The 18161-nt window shown below is 39.1% G+C and overlaps 1 long non-coding RNA gene across 1 annotated transcript; it reads right to left on the reverse strand.

Annotated features, from left to right (window-relative positions):
• Positions 1-1239: 1239 nt before the first annotated feature.
• On the reverse strand, positions 1240-1672 carry LOC122643016. Its single transcript, XR_006330144.1, has 3 exons — positions 1640-1672; positions 1432-1519; positions 1240-1354 (listed from the first exon to the last, which is right to left on the reverse strand). It is a non-coding gene; the product is annotated as an uncharacterized LOC122643016 (long non-coding RNA).
• Between the last annotated feature and the right edge of the window lie 16489 nt (positions 1673-18161).

Here is an 18161-nt window from a genome sequence, read left to right on the forward strand (position 1 = left end):
TTACCACTTTATTTCGACGGAAAACTTTCCAGAGATGTCAATTAGCATCCTACTTGCATCATACTTGCAAGATGGCAATAGTAGTGGATCGATCCCATTATTCCCATCACAATCGCCTCTTCTATATCCTAGGATAGGGTACCTTCGGATAGCTAATGACAACACTTATCTAGGCTGTGTGGTAGACTACACACATTTCTTCAGCAACACTTTGACATGAGAATTTTATGTGGCACACTGAGCTTTACTAGCTTCGAAAACATGGTTTGGAAGGATAGAGGTATATCATATATGTTAAGATTGATGTACAGTACGTCAGTACCCTACTTTACATTTCTAATGCTTATTTAAGTTGTTTTACATTAATTGAATGCCTTGATTGTTTTCTATTACTCAATTATGTATAGAAATTATGTGTAGAGTAGGGTATTTTAGTATGTCCTCGCCTACCAACCTAGGGTTTCAAAGTGAAACTCCTATTTGGACTTTGTTTTTGCAAAATCTGATGGTATCATTGTGTTTAAATGGCCTAAAATAGGCTAAGTACCAAGTTTCAGGCCCGAACTAGGTCTAAAACCCATCGAAACCAACCTTCGAGTTCAATAAAAAACAATGCACCAATTCGCCGAGATCTTGGCCCACCTCGGTTTTTTGGCTGGGCGAAACCAATACTGAAACCGAGTTCTTGAACCATGCTCAAGAACTGGGTAGGGACGGGACTAGGGACAAAGGTTTAAGAACTTGGAATCGGGTACAGGACAGGTCCACATTGATTCCAATTTAAATCTTCCCAGAATCGAACAGAATCAGTCGGACTCAGCCAGAATTGAACAGACAAACTCTGACTCAGTGTAACTCGGACAGACTCAGTACACACAGAATCAGTGTTATCAGAATTGGTCCCAGTCAAAACCAAGTCGAATAGGCTGATTCTGATCCGATTTTTTAATCCATGGTAGGGAAAGCTAAAATGTGTTAAGGGGCGGGGGGGTGCCAACGTGTCAATAATGGACGTAAATGTGAAAGACTTCTTCTTCCATTCCAATGTTCTATCATGTTTGACAGTACCCCAGGATATATGAAGTGTCCGGGTAACAGAGGAAATCTGTAATGAATAATGATTATCCCAAATCTGATGGTTGGGCTAGCTAACTCCAATACGCCAAATGAGACAGAGAACAGAACAGTTTATGCATCAACGATGTACCTCTTTTTTGTCAGCAAGAGAACGCAATGTAGAATAAGTCTTCTTATTTTCGGCACCTCTAACATTGGGCACAGAGGGATGTTGCAAACAACATAACTTCAAATTTTGAGATTCCTGAATCCCTGACTGCAACAACTGTACTCTCTTCTGCAGTATCGAAGTACCTAGTAAACGGAATGCCCATCCAAAGCATTAACACAGAAGGGGTAGGGGGATAAACTTACTAGTAATATCTCATGCTTCACACGCATTAATTGCAACTTTACTTGTTCATAAACAAGCATCTGTTGCAAGCATCGTGCTTCGGCTACCCTGCTCCAACATTAATTCATCAACGTTTTTATGTTTAAACTAAAGCAGCTATGTTTACAACAACCGAAAAGGGAACATGTCATCCAATTTCAAAAGGCAAAAGAGCATCCAGAACATCACCTTTTCTGCTGAAAGTTCCCCAGATGACCATGATGTTTCTGGGGGAAGGAATTGAACTCTCAGGCATTAGCAGGAAGCCAACAAGTCAATAAATATAGTCACTCAAAGAAACAAAGTAGGCAATAAAAGATGATCTGCTTGAATTTTTCAGAACTAAAATATAATGAGCTAGTTTAGCAGACCTGTAACTGGATCACAGTGCATATATTCTCATACTTTTTAGCCATCTGCAGCTGACCCAAAATATCTTCCAGAATGCCAAGCTATGCATCAGAAAGAACAAATAAGTAAATAAATAAATACCGAAGGGTATCGGTACCCAAATTATTTTCCTCAGGGCTGAATATCTGGGCAGCCATCCCAACATCTAATCTGCTTTTCATTAATGAACTTAGTTTCAATGAATAAATAATGTAGAACAGAACTACAGAGGTACATAAGCTATAAAGATAGACACATCATGAGTGCTGAATGTCTACAAATAAAAGAAAATTTAAACACAGACAAGTTTCATGTCCTTCAAATGACGTTTTAACAGAGAATATCAAACTGAAAAAAACGAGCATACCTGCGATAAATTAAGGTCATAACTTGATTCAGAAATCAGCTGTTTCATTGCCCCATACAATTTTAAGAAAACCTAGAAGGTAGACTCTGAAGTTATATTGAAATAGAATTCATAAAATATCACACTAGATGTGGATGAAATAGCATACATACATCAGATGAACGCTTGGGCACTCTGTTGGCTTGATTACTGTCCACTTCACTCTCTCTGACAATTAAATGTTCTGAAGAAAACTCTGGCACGGTGCCATCCATTTCAAGAACTTTTGGGCTCTTCTGGGTCCTGCCTGTTTCTTCTACCTGGAAATTTTCTGTGAGAATGTCTTTACTTTTTCTTTTTCTTCCAGAATTCTCAACATCACATACAGGTAATGGTTTCTGTAACATATGGAGATCCTGATGGAAGCTACTAGGACTGTTTTCATTTGAATAATTAAGGAATTTAGTGCAAAGTGGATCTTTTCCAACACAGAGTTGCATCCTGACATTATCTAGAAAATTAGAAGCCTCTTTCATTGAGGAAGTTTGAGCCATCTGATCCACCAGAATCTGCATGCCAACAAAGCTAATACTTAGTTATATCTCATATACCATTACAAGTGTCGCTCTAGAATGAAATCCAGCAATGATATATTTATATGCCTATGGCAGATGCAGATATAACACCAAATGAGATCAAGACTGAAAATTAGAAAACACAAACCTTTTGAAATGGTGTAGTTTTAGCCCTTTCAAGCACACATGGAGAAGCAGACTTGTATAACAATTCCGTTGACACTCTCTCAAAAAGTCTATCTGTAAACTTGGACAGGTCCATCTGGGCTTGATTGTTCCTGTCTAGGCTTCCAGGCTGAGATTTCAGAGTAACATTATTTTGCAAGGGGGTTTGTAAAACTGTAATGTTTTCAGATTCCTTTTGTAGATCATGAAAGAGTTGGTTATCACCCATCCCTTTCAATTTAACAATGTTTATTGTATCCCTCCTATTTTTCCCAATGATAGTTGAGGTAGACTGTGATCTCTTCTCCTTGAGCAAGGAACCCAATCCACCAGCTATAGGAGTCAAATAACTGACATCTTTTTTGGTGTCAGGAGTCAAATGACTCACAGTTGCATCAATTACTCCTGAATCTGCTACATTTTGTCCACTGCTACTACTGACAAGTTCATTCCCTTGGTCCTGCTTCTTTAAAGCCCTTGAAAGGATGCCAATGCGTTCAGGTGATGTGAACAACTTATCAGATGTTACATTCAATAATTTATTCTCATTAGCATCTTCTTTAATCTGTGTTAATAATGAATCAGGTCCAGAAGTGTTGAGAGCTCCCTCTATGGGATCGTGAGATGCCAAAGGATCCTGCGGTATTTGCTTTCCAGAGTCTGAAAACTGGAAAGGTGACACTGCCACTGCCATTACCTTACTAGGTTGATCACTGTAGAGCATACTTGAAGATATCTGCTTCCTAGACGCTCCATCATGCACAACAGTTGTATAATTTTCATCTTGTCTCAACATGTACATGTTCTTAGATTTCTCAATCCCATATGCATCCATTTTAACCATATCCCTCTGTTCATTTTTCTTCTGAGCACTAGATAATAAATGCCCTTCAAAACCAGTAACAGAAATGTCTACTTGCTTCAGTTTAAGATTTTCACTATTTTCACCAAAAGCACTAGATACCTGTTTGCTACCAGATGAAACATTTCCATAAGAAAAAATTTGTCTTCTTTTGGCACGTAACGAAGATACAGAACCAGCCAATGGAAATTCACTTTCTCGATCAGAGTTCTGAAGAATTTTGGGAGTAAGACTTCCATCTTCAGTAGACACTTCCCTCCTGGAGACTTCCACACCACCTAAAAATCTACAATTATGCTCTGTGCTCAAATTCACACCAAGGGTTTTATTTGGAGGTGTTAAGATGGCAATATTACAGGCACCAACTTCCAGTATCAATCCACTAGTTTCAAGCACATCTCTACCAGGCACCTTATTCATTTTAAAAGGCATGCCCTGCAAGTGCTGGAACATGTTAAGATAGGCCAAACCTTGAAAGCAACATGCTGAAGAACGTCTTGACATGGTCAATAGAGGAAATCATGACAATCAAATAGGAGGAAACATGCAACCAAAAGTGACCAGCTCCCATTAAAAAAATAGAGGAATGGATTCGTGCATGGGAGGGAAGGACCATCCACGATTTGTAAAAAGGGGGGACGGGTATTTTGGTATTTCAAAGGGATTATTATCTCAATCCAAGGGTTTCAACTTTCAAGTACAACTGTGAACCATGCACGGCCATACAAGAAACCTTTTGCCAAAAAAAATAATCATACTGAAATTAAAAGAGAAGTAAAGAGAGGAAGAGAGAGAAGGTCGCACAACCTTTACTATGCCATTGTACCTCACTTGATAGCAATAAACAAAACTCAAAATTCTATTCATCAAAACCTGCCCAACGAATTGGGTTACAAGCATATTTATATAAAAAGAAATCAAGTGTCCTAATTGAAGTCTAAAACAGAAATAGAATTAAAATCAACTTCCTAATTACTTCCTAAAACCTACACTAATAAAAATAGAGACTAAATAAAACTCAAATTGCTACCCAAATAAAAGATAACATATATTTCCCAAATAAACTAATTGCTAAATATCCTACTGAACCTCAAAACCCATGGACCTGGTTCGGCTTCATATGGGTCCCCCAACGGGTTTAATCGTTTCCAAGAAGTTGCTCCTGCATCACTAAGTATCAGGACGACTTGTTGCATCCTGGTTGGAAACATGCTATGGATGTTGAGAATTGAGATGGATGCTCTGTTGGCTCATCGGACCTGGACTCTTACTATATAACCCTCAGGGAAGGAACTTGTGAGGTGTCATCGGGAGTACACAGTTAATATCTTCATGATGGATCAGTTGAGCGACTCAAAGCTTGGTTGGTTGCCAAAGGCTTTACTTAGACTTATGGTGTCGACTATTTCGAGACTTTCTGTCCAATGGCGTGCTTTAATTCTGTACAAGTTCTTATCTCCTTGTTGTAGGTACCGCTCAAGATCGCTTTGTGTGGTCCCTATATTTAACCTGTTTCTTCGATCTTTTTCTCTTTCTTTCATCCTTTTCTTTTTCTCTTTTATTTCTCCACCGACATGGCAATATAGGGAGTAGGAAATTATGATGAGGAGTAGCCACCTAAGATGAGGGCCTTGGACCCATAAGGGGAGGCTCAATCCCTGGTCAAGGGTAAGAGCCAGGTTTGATTCCAAATGGTTTGTTCAGAGATTCGGGTAAAGGTCAGGTTATGAAATGGGAAGGTGCTAGGCATCCACTCTGCCCAGTAGAACCGGCCTTCTACTGGATGCTAAAGTTTGAACATTCTCCCAAGTTATATGTCCTATACCCACATGTATGGCTGCTTTGATTGGCTAATATACACTACTGCATTAAAAGGAAACTACATATTACTTCCCCCATGCATGCATGCATGCCAATTATTCTAATTCACACTACCCCCATGCTGCTACATTGTATCAGATTGACTAGAGGAGTAATTACCTAAGGTTGACTCTAGATTAGGGTCGAAAGGGGAGGGCCCCTTCACTCCAAATGTGGACTTTGGTTGTCTCCCGGCTCAGAACGAGGGAATTGACTATCTCTTTCACTCGCTCGAGGGAGTATTTAATGCCTTGGGGAATTTCCTCTCTCACTGGCTTTTTTCAAGATTCACCTAGATTTCAGACTTTCTCCAGGGATGCAGGCCACCGAGGGACTGCCCATGAGAGGGATTAGAACTTGAAAATCTAAGAGCTCTAAGGTGAAGTAATGTCTCACCTTGGGGAAGGGGATTCTTTGATCCGTACTTCAAGGCAAGAAGTGTATCATGCATGCACTTCTAGGACAATTTCTGAGTTCCTTGGGAAGTGGGAGGGTCCCCTATTTATAGGGAACCCAAATGAGGGGGGTCCAGGGGCCGCCATTTTTAAACCGTGCTTCCAATTTTAGTGTGCGATATATCATTACAAAGGTTGTTCCGAGCACTATCTAATGATGCAGGAGGTGGGAACTCTTTTAAACCAAAGTTCCATCAAAAAATCGAGATAAGTGTTGATGCCATTTCAACGGTGGGGGAATGTGGCAACCTTTCTTATGCCATTTTCGCATCTTTGGCTGATGCCCAAGACCTCCTTTGTTGGATAAGTTATGCGCTTTTCACTCCAAAACCGGCTCTTAATCATTATTACCATTATTCTGGAAGTGAGGGTGATATGGTCTTTGTGCACGAGTGAGTCCTTGAGAGAGATACAAAGGTCAATCTGCGTCCCATAGTCATCATTGTCAGGGACTCGGGGGTAACAAACTTCAACATCTACACTTGGCAGTGAACCTCGATTGGCATCTATATTAGCTAAATATCAAAAATGCATTTCTTTATGGTGATCTTGAGGGTATGTTGCTCAGAGGGAGAATGTGTCCAAGGTACACCGTCTTCACAAAGTTATATATGGGTTGAAAAATCTCCACGTGCCAGGTTCAATAAGTTCAGTAAAGTTATTAGTAGTTATGGGTTCACTCAGTGCTTCTCTGAGCACTTTGTGTTTGTACGTTGTCAAGAGGAGAATGTCGTGATCCTAGCTGTGTACGTTGATGATATCATAATTTCTGGTAATAACTCTTTTGGCATTGAAGAGGTCAGGGCATATCTCCATCGGCATTTTCAAATGAAAGACTTAAGAGTGCTCAGATATTTTCTTGGGATTGAAGTTGTTTGTTGCAAGAAAGATGTCAGTTAGTCTCAACAGAAATGCGTTCTAGATTTTCTATCTAAAACTAGTTTGTTGGGATGCAAGCCTGTTGACAACCCTATGGATCCGAATCCGAAACTTAGGGCGTGTGATGGCAAGGAGTTTGAGGATAAACATCAGTACGAAAGACAAGTTGGGAAACTTATTTATCTGACTGTCACTTGTTCGGATATTTCTTTTGTTGTTGGAAGTCATCAATCAATTTACGGAGAGTCCTAAACATGCTCAATAGGATGTTGATTGGCGCATTCTGAGGTATCTTAAAGGTTCTCCTTGAAAAGGTTTTATTTATCGTCGTCATGGTCACACTAGTATTGTAGGATACTCAGATGTTGATTGGGTCGGTGTTACCAACAATCATAGATCTACCAATGGATATTGTACGTTTGTTGGTGGTAATCTTGTCTCCTAGAGAGTAAAAAGCAGATTATTGTGGCTAGGTCGAGTGCAGAGGCTGGGTATGGAGCTACGGCTCATACTACAATAGAGTTGATTTGGTTGAAGTTTCTCCTACAAAAGTTGGGGTTCTCAGCTTCTAAACCAATGACAATGTATTGTGATAATCGAGCTGCAATTTATATTGCTGGCAATCCAGTTTTTCATGAGAGTACCAAGCATATTAAAGTTAATTGTCATTTTGTAAGCAATGCAAATATGCGAAGGATTATTTCAATTACATTCATCAACTCCAGCAATTAATTTGGTGATATGTTTACAAAGGCGTTATTTTGACTTGCATTTCTTGATGGTTGTTCCAAGCTGGGTAAGGGAGATATGTATACTCCAGCTTGAACAGGAGAGATAGAGAGTGTGTTCTCGATTATCCATGGACCTCAATACTGTGGGATTATATTCTTTGTCTTAGTAGTTTAGGCTATTATTGTTGTTTCTTTCTTACTTTCCTATTGTAATTCTACTTTAGTTTCCTATTATGTTTAGCATAGTTGCCAAGGCATCGCTTAGGTGACCGCCTTGGTATCTAGGCACCTTGACAACTAGTGTTGCCTTGGTCACCTAGGTGGGCTTTTTGGTCGTCTTGCGTCCAAGACCCTTCCAACGCCTTGGTTCGCCTAGACACCTTGATAACTATGATGTTTAGGCTTTAGGCTTAGCTAGCTAAGAGTTTCAGTTCCATTATATAACCTATTCAGATTAATATAAATACAGTGTAATGTAGTCCTAGATAGGTAGAAGACCTACTAGAAGCCAGACAACCAGGACCTTTCAAAATGCTGGCCGATTGGACAGGTTTGAGGATTTAGGTCAAATTTAGGGTTAGGTCTAGGGTAATGGGGGTAAATCTTATTTGGTAATGCTAGGCAGGCTTATAGGAGTCTAATGAGCTAGGTTTAGTGAAGTTTGAATAAGAAATTCAAAAACAGAAAATTAGGGTTTCGGGTTTTGGGTTTTGGGTTTTGGAGAAGGTGAGAGTGATGAGATTTAGGGTTTAGAGGTGGAGTTAGGACTGGGGCTTTAGGTCGAGCTCTCTAATGGTAGAGGGGAGCACTCGGTCAAGGTTTGGTGAACTTTTGATGGTTGGATATGGCTGGTCAGTAATTTAGGGTTTTAGGGTTTAAGGGGAGATGAGGGGGATTAGGGTTTTGATGATGGGTTTAGGACAGAAGCTAGGATCGAGTGTAGGGGTTATTGTGGGGATGTTGTGATTGAAATTTGAATGAATTCTAATGGTGGAATAAGGCTGGACAGAATGAAGATGAGCTAGGGTTTAGTAGATCAATTAGGATTAAAGGAGGGATTGATGATGGGGATAGATGAGGCTTAGCTTAGAGGATTAGAAGAAGGATGCTTGCTGAAACAGTAAACTACTTACTTGTATAGTAGACCTTCAATGGCAGCAGCTTGAAGATTAGAATTTAGATCCTCCCGATCTACAAGATGCAAGGAGTCGATTGGAGATCCACCAATCCCTTCACCTTGATAGAATCCACAAGGCAACACCCACAATGGAACAATGATGCAGATTCATCATCGAAATGGGCTTATTTCTTTAGAAATAAGTCTAGGGTTGGGTAATATACATGTTGGGCCTTTGATCCCATGGGTTTTCTATGTAATATGCCACTTTTATGGGCCTAAAATATGGGTAATTAGGTTGCATAAGGGATTAGATGTTTTAGTCCTACACTTAGTTTTAGTTTCATGTTTTTAATGTTTTAAATTGAACCGGTCCAAAGCTGGTTAGAACCAACGGTTCAATTTAAGTGCTTTTATTAGTTTTCTTTTAGTTGTTTAGATGGGCTGGATTCGGACTTTATTTTGAGTCTATTTCAGTTTCCTAGTCAGTTTAAGTTAGCTAGTAGGTTAAGGATTGGGTTAGGCCTTTCCTTTTTAGTGTAGGAGTCTAATTTTTAGTCTTTTATATAAGGTTGTAAGGGGGCCAAGTATGGAACACGAATTTGATTAATGAAAAAGCTTTTGTTTGCTGCCATAGCTGCTCCTTTGCTCCTTATGAGTGTGCATCCTTGTGGTTCCATCAAGGTGGAAAGGGATTGGTGGAATCCGATCGACTCCTTACGCCGTGACGGCTGGGAGGATCCTCTACAACTGGAAGGTGGTCCTCTCCTTCTATCACAGAGCTGCTACCTCCATTGAAGACCTGCAACAAGTAAGAAATTCTGCAACTATTCTTCTTCCTTCTAGAAGGTCACATACAAGGCCATTTTTTAGATCTACCAAACCAGTAATCTGATTGAACTCAGATTTTCACCATACCTCTATTAACCCTAATTTGGAAAGTGATTCAAATTTTACCTAATTTATGTGGCCTGATTTGAATATGTTCTCATATTTCCCATTCTGCCCCTACCTCCATTAAAGCATAGTTTCAGACCTTCAACCATAACCGATTCTGATTTCATGCTCAGAATCAGTAGTTGATTTCATGACATATTAATTCTGAAATTAGTAACCTAATCATATCTCTTAACCCTAGTTCCAATACCCTATTTACCATAATACCCTCACTCCTACCCTAACTAGGTTTCCTCCATAACTTCAAATCTGTCCATCAGTTTCAAACCAAACTTTCAGCATACATCCCTTACATCATTATTGACACTCGATCCAAGTTTCATCAGACCCCCGCCACCCTAAACCCTAGAATCCCCTTCTCCTACCTCCATTAGGAATTGTCTCAAATAACCTTATCTTACTGCCCAACTCACCTAACCTAATTCCATTCACTCAAACATCATAAAACCTATACCATTAGACTTCCCTACACATGCCTAGCATTACCATATAAAAATTACCCCCATTCCCCCAAACCTAACCCCAGAATTTGACCTAAAACTCCTATTCTGCTCTATTGGAACTGCAAAACCAGCAGCCCCTTTGGTCCTTTGTCATTGGATCCTGGCTAATTGGCCTCTAGTAAGACCTTTACCTATCTAGAGCTACATTAAACAAGGCAGCAGCAACAGCAATAGCAGCAAACAGAACTGAGTTTTGAAAATTTGAATTGTGGGGGAGCCTCCCACGTTTAACTTTATTTATAATATGCAGGCCAAAGACCTAACGCCTAGTCAGCTAAGGAATTTGAATCCTAAAGCTAATTCCTATTACAAACTGTTGAAGTACTGTTCATGTGACACTGTTCACATGAACAGTGATTTGGTCGGTATGTGTATCTTCTATTTTCCTAGTCCTAGTTGGAGTCCTAGTTTCTAATTATGTCAAGTCCTAATTCTACTGTGAGTTGTTAGTCTTAGTTTCAGTTTGAGTTGTTAGTTCTAGTTCTTTTCCTATTGTAACTTGGAATCCTATCATGATTAGGAATTCCTAATCTGATTAGGAGTTCCCCTTGCTATTGTAATTTGAGATTATAAATACAAGCATTATGAGGGAGACTGATAAGTTTAACAGGTCTCTCCTCTTCCTCATCTTTTCTTCTCTCTCAAGTTACTGGTTACAGGTCCTAGGTTTTCTACACAAACACAAGTCACTCCCTCATATAAATCATGGAGGGGTGGGACAACTTAATTAAAAGCTAAATAACTTAAAAGATTCCCTAACAACCAATAGGAATTAATCACTTAAATTGGACCATGGTCTGAACCAGTTCAATTTAAGTTTACAATTAGACTGAAAAATAAATTAAGTACGGAAATTTAAAAATTATAACTAAGGCTCCTAACACTTGGCCCTAATCTTAGGGTTGCTTCTTCTTCTTGCGGACGCTTGGACCTGCATCACAGTGGCTGTAGGGTAAATTACTTCACTTTTCTATTGCCCAGTCGTTCCTCCATCTTCTCTCATCCTCTCAATATCAGCATTCGTCTTCTCTCTTCTCTTTCTCTAATTCTTGTTCCTGGTTTCTTTTAGTTCTGGCTTAATTACACTCACACAGGTAAAACAAAAATTGTCCTTACTGAGGTAACCAGAAGCTTCCATGAGGAGTCCCAAAAAACAATTATTCAAACACTGAGATGCATTATTGTGTAAGCTCAAATAGTCAGCAATAGATACATATGCAGGATGTCAGAAAGGAGGATTTTCACAAAGATGGCTACCAGAAGTGACAAAATAATATTGAAAGATGCAATCAACGTGGTAAGGGTATATAAAGTAACAAAATGATTGAAAATATAATCCAAATAAACAGCATCAACTAACAACACACACCTAGCAAGAGGTGAAATCTTGTGAAGTTGGGGAGAAAAAGAATCTGGGACAAGGATCAGACTGTGATCTTGCAGACCAAACAATCACCTGTACATGACAGATTTGAGGCTTTGAGCAACTACAACCAATGGCTAGCTTCAAGATCAAGATAAACTAATGAATGAAGCTAACCTAATTACACCAGGATATGACCAAATCGTGTCACCTAGAACATCAAGGTAGGTCAGTGGTTTCAGAAAAATGAACATGCATCAAGGATGCAAAAGAATAGATATATGTTATAGGTAATAGCCCCTGTTGCCAGTAAGAGTAGCATGGCAACCCAAGGATATATCCATTCTGCCTTCATCAATATAGAAATTCATCCCAAATCCTCTTGCTTATGTCACCCTGATCTTATGATGTAATGTGCACAAGTCAATTGATGCGAAATACCTATGCGATCTTGCAGGTGGTTGAATATCCAACTAAACTGAGAAAAAACGTGTCTAAAAAACACCGATCAAGGTCCACAAATTAAACTCAAACAGCTCAGCCAGTTGATCAATAGTAGAGGATGAATTGTTTCTATGAATATAGAGAGGGGTTGGTGATTAAAACAAAGACAAACCACAAGGAAGAGCATATCTGCAAAGGCAGAGAACAAGTTGAAAGCACTAAGTTATCGGACAAGTACAGTCGTAGCACCTTACATTGAATATATTAAAAAAATGAAGAATTCAAGCAATAAAATAGCTCTTTTGGCCATTTCAGTTTTTTGACTTATCTACACACATGTAAAATATAAAATCTAATAGCTAAACTCAATTCCAGCTCTAGTTGTAATTCTAATCACAAAATTCTAAATTTCAAACTGATCCTAATTTAATAGAATTAAGAACTACTCAACTCAAATGGCTTTCACCGAACTAAATGATGTTGGGTACAAGAATCCTAGCAACAGCCCTAAAACAGGCTGTACCTCAAATGCTTAAAAATTAAATGGAGGAAGGAAATCAGGAATTGGAAACTCTCTTCATTATCTTATCAAACGTCAAAATTGTGAGAACTCAAGAGAAGCACCATTAGTAGCCTTCAAATAGAAGCAGATTCAAGCAGAACAAAAATAAGTACACAACCAAAAGACCAAGAACAGGAGGATCATCTTACCTTCGCTGACTCGCAGAGACTTCGATTATGGTCAGCAATGGAAGCATCAGTAGGTAGAGCATGTTTTGTACTAGATGAGCGATCTTGACTGATCTGGTCAATGGGAGGGGTTGCAGATCCCCCCCTTCCCTGACACGATTTAAGGCTGGCATCATAAATCACCTCAACAAGTGTATCCTTGGTTACAATGCTGTGAAGTTCCATATTTCCAGAATCCTTGAGGTCCTTAGGGTTACTCTTATGCCTATCAATTATGGGAAACCTACTGTCCCTACTAAGATAATTTGATGGAGTACTTGTATCATTAGAAACAGAGATGCCATGTAGATCCTTGCTGCCTTCAGCCAGAAGTGCATCCAGTGTAGGTGACAGTCTCCCATAATCATACCTATGAGGATTTTCTTCTAAGAGGCTCATGTCATTTGAATCAGAGCCACCACTAGATTTTCCATCAGAGACAGAAAAGTGAGGAAGTGGTTTCTTAATTCCTGTCAACACCATGAAACTGCTTTGATTGGTTGGCATGGAAGTATCGGATGGTGTCCTCCCTTCAAAGGTAAGATGATGCCCTGATGATGTGTTGAAGTTTTCACCTGAGACAGATTGCCCAATGCTACGAAAATGCATGGAAAATGCGGTTGAATCCAGAGTAATATCATGATTATCACCCGAGACTGCAGAGTCTGATAGTTGTCCAGATCTAATAAAACTTGCCGACACAGGACCAAAAAAATTTTCTTCTGCAACAAGGCATATTATAAGTTTATGTCAACTCCCTCATATTTACAGAAGTAAGGACTCAATGTTCCATATGCATGGAACATTTTATATAGGAATAAATAACAGCATGGAGAACTTTAAGAACTAGACGAACCTTCCCTGCTTTACAGGGTACAAGAAAAAAATGTTATGTGAATAAGTGCATCAACCAAGCATGGTAATGGAATGCCACTGAATTGATGATAAATCATATATATGCCAGCTCTACAGACAAACTTTGCACCGACATGCTTGTTTGTGGTCAAAACTTTAATCCATTTGCACTAAAATGGTAGATCGACCTGTACTGCTGTGTTTGCTTGACACTCGGCTCTAATAGAAAATAGCCAAGGAACAACCATATCTCCATAATCAGGTTTGATGCCAGAGAGATGACAACGCGGGTTTCTGGAACAGCCAATTAAGTATCTCTACATGCACTTCAGAAAAAGAAAAAAAAAGGGCCCCGGAAAGAAGTGATGAAGAAAAAGATAAGGTTGGCTTTGGGTTTTGACATCAAGCACGCCTATAAACAGAGTTGAATAGGAATTTGAGAAATCGAGTTGTGTTCTATAGGTGCTTCTTTGAAGCTTATCCAGTCTAACAAATCACAAATGAAGCAATTTGCAATGAAAGGAAGTAATATCGCAAGAAAGCAATACCGCATTGTTCTCTCTTTCGCCAATAACCATTGCATTTTCCTAAATTCACACTGTTGATCAATCATTTTCACCGACTTGGTGACTAAATTGCACACATAAGCAGATAGATATCCCTAAGCAAACCTAGACTACGCCAATTGAGAAATCAAAACTAAAAATAGTAATTTAACTTGCCGTCATTGGAGGTGGCAGAACCGATGGCACTTCCCGGAGAAGACGAATTCATATCTTGAACGAACAGCTTAATTTCATCATCGTCCTCGTCCTCGTCTTCACAATTCTGCATTAACTCCTTCGAATCAACACCATCGCCAACACCTCTCTGAAACCCTACAATCTCGTTTGCTACTCCCATTTCCGAGTTCTCAGAGTTAGGTTGCGAGTCTGGAGGTGTCTCATATTCTTCATCTCGGTCAAAAACGTGCACTGAAGTAATCTCAGCAGCGAAGCTAACGCGCCTCGAACGCTTCTTTTGACTAGCCATTTGTTCTTCAGGTCCAGTATCACAGAGCTCTTCGCCATCCTTCGGGTCCATAAATCTAGAACAAATCAGTCAATTTTCTGAACCAAAATCAGAGAGAAAGAGAGATTGGGGGAGGGAATGATGAACTCTCTGCTCTAACGAAGGTTTCACTATCAAATCTGGCACTCTCGGAGTTCTCGTTGGGTCAGAGTGTGAAGTGTTGGCTAATGGCGGTTTTAGAAATAAGGTTTTGTGCGGGAAAGTTAAGCGGTTTTAAAATCCCATCACTGATAAATAGGTCCTCTCTCCTCTTTCGAGATTTTTTTTCCTGTCAGGTTACTGCCCGGTTCCTCTCATAGCGAACGGAAATGACAACTTAACCACACACGGGCAGTTTGTTCAATCAGGGGATTAGGTCATCATTTTCGCCTCCTTATAAGAGAACCGGAGAATTGTACTGAGTAGGGAACCTGAGAGAATATTGATCCCCTCTCTTGCGCTCGTAATTGTCATTGACACGTTATAAACCTTGATGTTGCGTAACCTTGGGCAAAAGTTGACACCGATGCTCTCTCAAGTAAAGTCATGATTTGTTAGTCTAGTCCCAATATGGTTTGAGGTATCAGTATCGGTGTCCGAGGCAGTATCGCAAACCATCGACTGCGATATCATATGATATTGTATCAGGGAAACGATACAAATAAGGGTAAAATAATAATAAATAAAATAAATGAAGCAGTTTTATGTCTGAGAGTGTAGTCTACGCTAGCCAACACTCCCATAGTCCCATGTGTCTATCTCTCTCCTACTTAAAACAAGCGAGCATAGCCATCTTTTCATATGGGGAGGAGAGAGATAGATGGGAGTACTAATGTAAACCACACTCTTAGATAGAGTTCTTTTTCCCTAAAAAAAAACATGTTTTTATAAAAAAACATCAAATGTAAACTTGTCTAATATTGCCAATCCGTGCTAATATCGTATTGGCATTGTATTTATTTTGTAAGTATTGGATACTACACTAAAACCATGTCCTCAACAAAAGTTTGTTGTAACATTAGACCAGACCAACCACAGAGGAGGATTTTAAGACAAAAAGGGAGAGTACATACACAGAAAGTTGCTAATTAAAACAAAATAATTAACTATTAACTAGCCTAATTAAGTTAAAATAAACTAAAACATTATTTAAATAATTAAATGAATAAAAAAAGATAAGAGAGAAAATTACCTATTTTGACCAAAAAGACCTCGCTATTATCGTAGAGAAATTCTGTAGAGTTCTGACTCTCCCGTTAATATCGTAGAGAGATTCTGATCCTGAGGATATCTTTGGTTATTTTGGTATTTTTTGGTATTTCCCTCTTTTTGAAAATTTTTTTTTCTGGAAAATCTGGATTCTAGGAATACTTTGTTTTGAAGGGGGTTGGGTCACTTGGTAGTCTGGGTGGTGCCACCTGGCCTATGCAAGCAGCACCACCTAGTGGCTACAAGTGGCAGCTCCTGAAGGCAAAAAAATCTCAGAAATTTACTTTGTCATTGAAAAACTTTGAATGACAACAACTTTTGATCCGATCGTCAGATTTTCGAGAATCATATAACTTTGAAAAGGTCTTTCCAAGCACTATCCAATGATATGAAAATCAGATGCTACTTATTCCCACAACACAAATAAAACTGTGATAAAAATAAAAACCCATAAATAGATGTTTTTACATAAAATAGTCAAACGATGTCATCTTCGCATCAAAGGCTAGTAACGAGTTTGAAATGATTAAACAAACTTGTCCTAGAAGTTTCGATCGGTTCTAAAAAGGTTATGTCATTCGATTCATTATAGGGGTAAAACGATCATTTTCAGTCGTGCGATCTTTGGATGTTGTCCTCTTGACAAAGGAATTGCATTTTACTTCTCTAATCATTCTTCTGATAGTTTACCGGTTATTTAAGCCCTTAACATGCATTGAGTTATCGCTTAAATGGGCAACTAAAGCCATTGTGGAAGATAGTATTTCACCCAAAAAAATAATTTGTGGAAGATAGTATGTTGCTTGCTAGGTGTCTCTCTTTTGTTTTTTTTGGTTAAAGTCTCTCTTTTGTTTGCGTTATACATTTTAATAGTGATTCTACTAAGGAAGCTCACATTTTGGATTCTAATGCTTCTAGGTTTTTAGCATTTTATTTTTTCGAGCTTGGTTATTCAAATCACCCCCTTTCCTTGTAAATGTTTATTTCGACTAAAGTTACTCTTGTGCCGACTTCCCGGCCCAGCCCGACCCGATTAATGTCAATCAGGGTTGGGCTGAGCCCAGCAGAGTTGTGCCTGGGCTGATATATCTAAGTCCGATCTAGGGCCAGGTTGCGCTTAGATTGCGCTATGAGGACTCAGGGTTGGGATAAAATTTTATAAAACCCATCCCTGTTTCACCCCTAATTCAAACCATTTGTTTTTAACCAGTCAATTAAAGGAATAACCGGTTACTTGTGAAATAGAGGGGTAAATTGGAAATTTTAAAACATAAAAGGAGAATGATCGGTAAAATTTATTATACTTTTAGGTCCCATTTGTTTAGAGGGGAGGGTGGTAAGATGCGACCCACATGTTGATGGGATTTTGTTCGGGTGAAAATGTTGAGATAAAGATGAGGTAAAGTAAATTGGTAGGACTTTAGATAGCAAAAAGGTGGGATTTTGAAACGCCACATCAACAGACCCATCAACTAATGATGTATCCTCAGCTTTTGTAACTTTAACTTCCCAAATTAACCAAACAAGATTGGGGTATGATTTTAAAATGCCACATCAGCATTTTAAGGCAGGGTTTTTGCAGGGAGAATGGTGACACTTAAGCCCAAACACATGGTGGTAGGAGTGTCATTGTTTCAATTTAGGACCAGAACCGGAAACCAAAACCGATCCGGACTAACAGGAACCGGAGCCGGACTACCGAATAGCTTATTGGGACAGATCTAGTCCTAACGATATACTCTTGGTCCAGGCTGGTTCCGGTCCGGGTCTCCCAACGGTTCCAAAACCGATAGCCCATTAAGGAAGCAATAACATTGAAATCGTTGGAGCCGGATGATATGCAAATAAATCAAATGGAAAATTAAAAATCTGAAACCGTGAAAAGCTATAAACCCTAACCTAATAATAGTATTACATTGTTTGGGACTTCTAAGTGATGCTCTTTTGTTGCTCTTTAAGTCATCAATGCATGACTTGAGTTTAAAATGAAAATCATAAGTCTCAAAGCTGTCTCCTCATTTATATATGCATCAATGTCTTTATTTTGAGCTCAACAAGACTATATCTATGTATGATGAAGTTCCCATTTCCCTAGAGAAACCGCATTATCCTTGTTAAACTCAATAATGTTTGGAACCAAATAGGAACCGGAACCGGACCACCCATTAGTTAACAGTCCTAAGTCTCATATTTGAATCCGGTAAGCTTATTGGTTTGGTTA

This window comes from Telopea speciosissima, chromosome 10 (assembly GCF_018873765.1).
Source record: "Telopea speciosissima isolate NSW1024214 ecotype Mountain lineage chromosome 10, Tspe_v1, whole genome shotgun sequence".
Classification (NCBI taxonomy): Eukaryota; Viridiplantae; Streptophyta; class Magnoliopsida; order Proteales; family Proteaceae; genus Telopea; species Telopea speciosissima.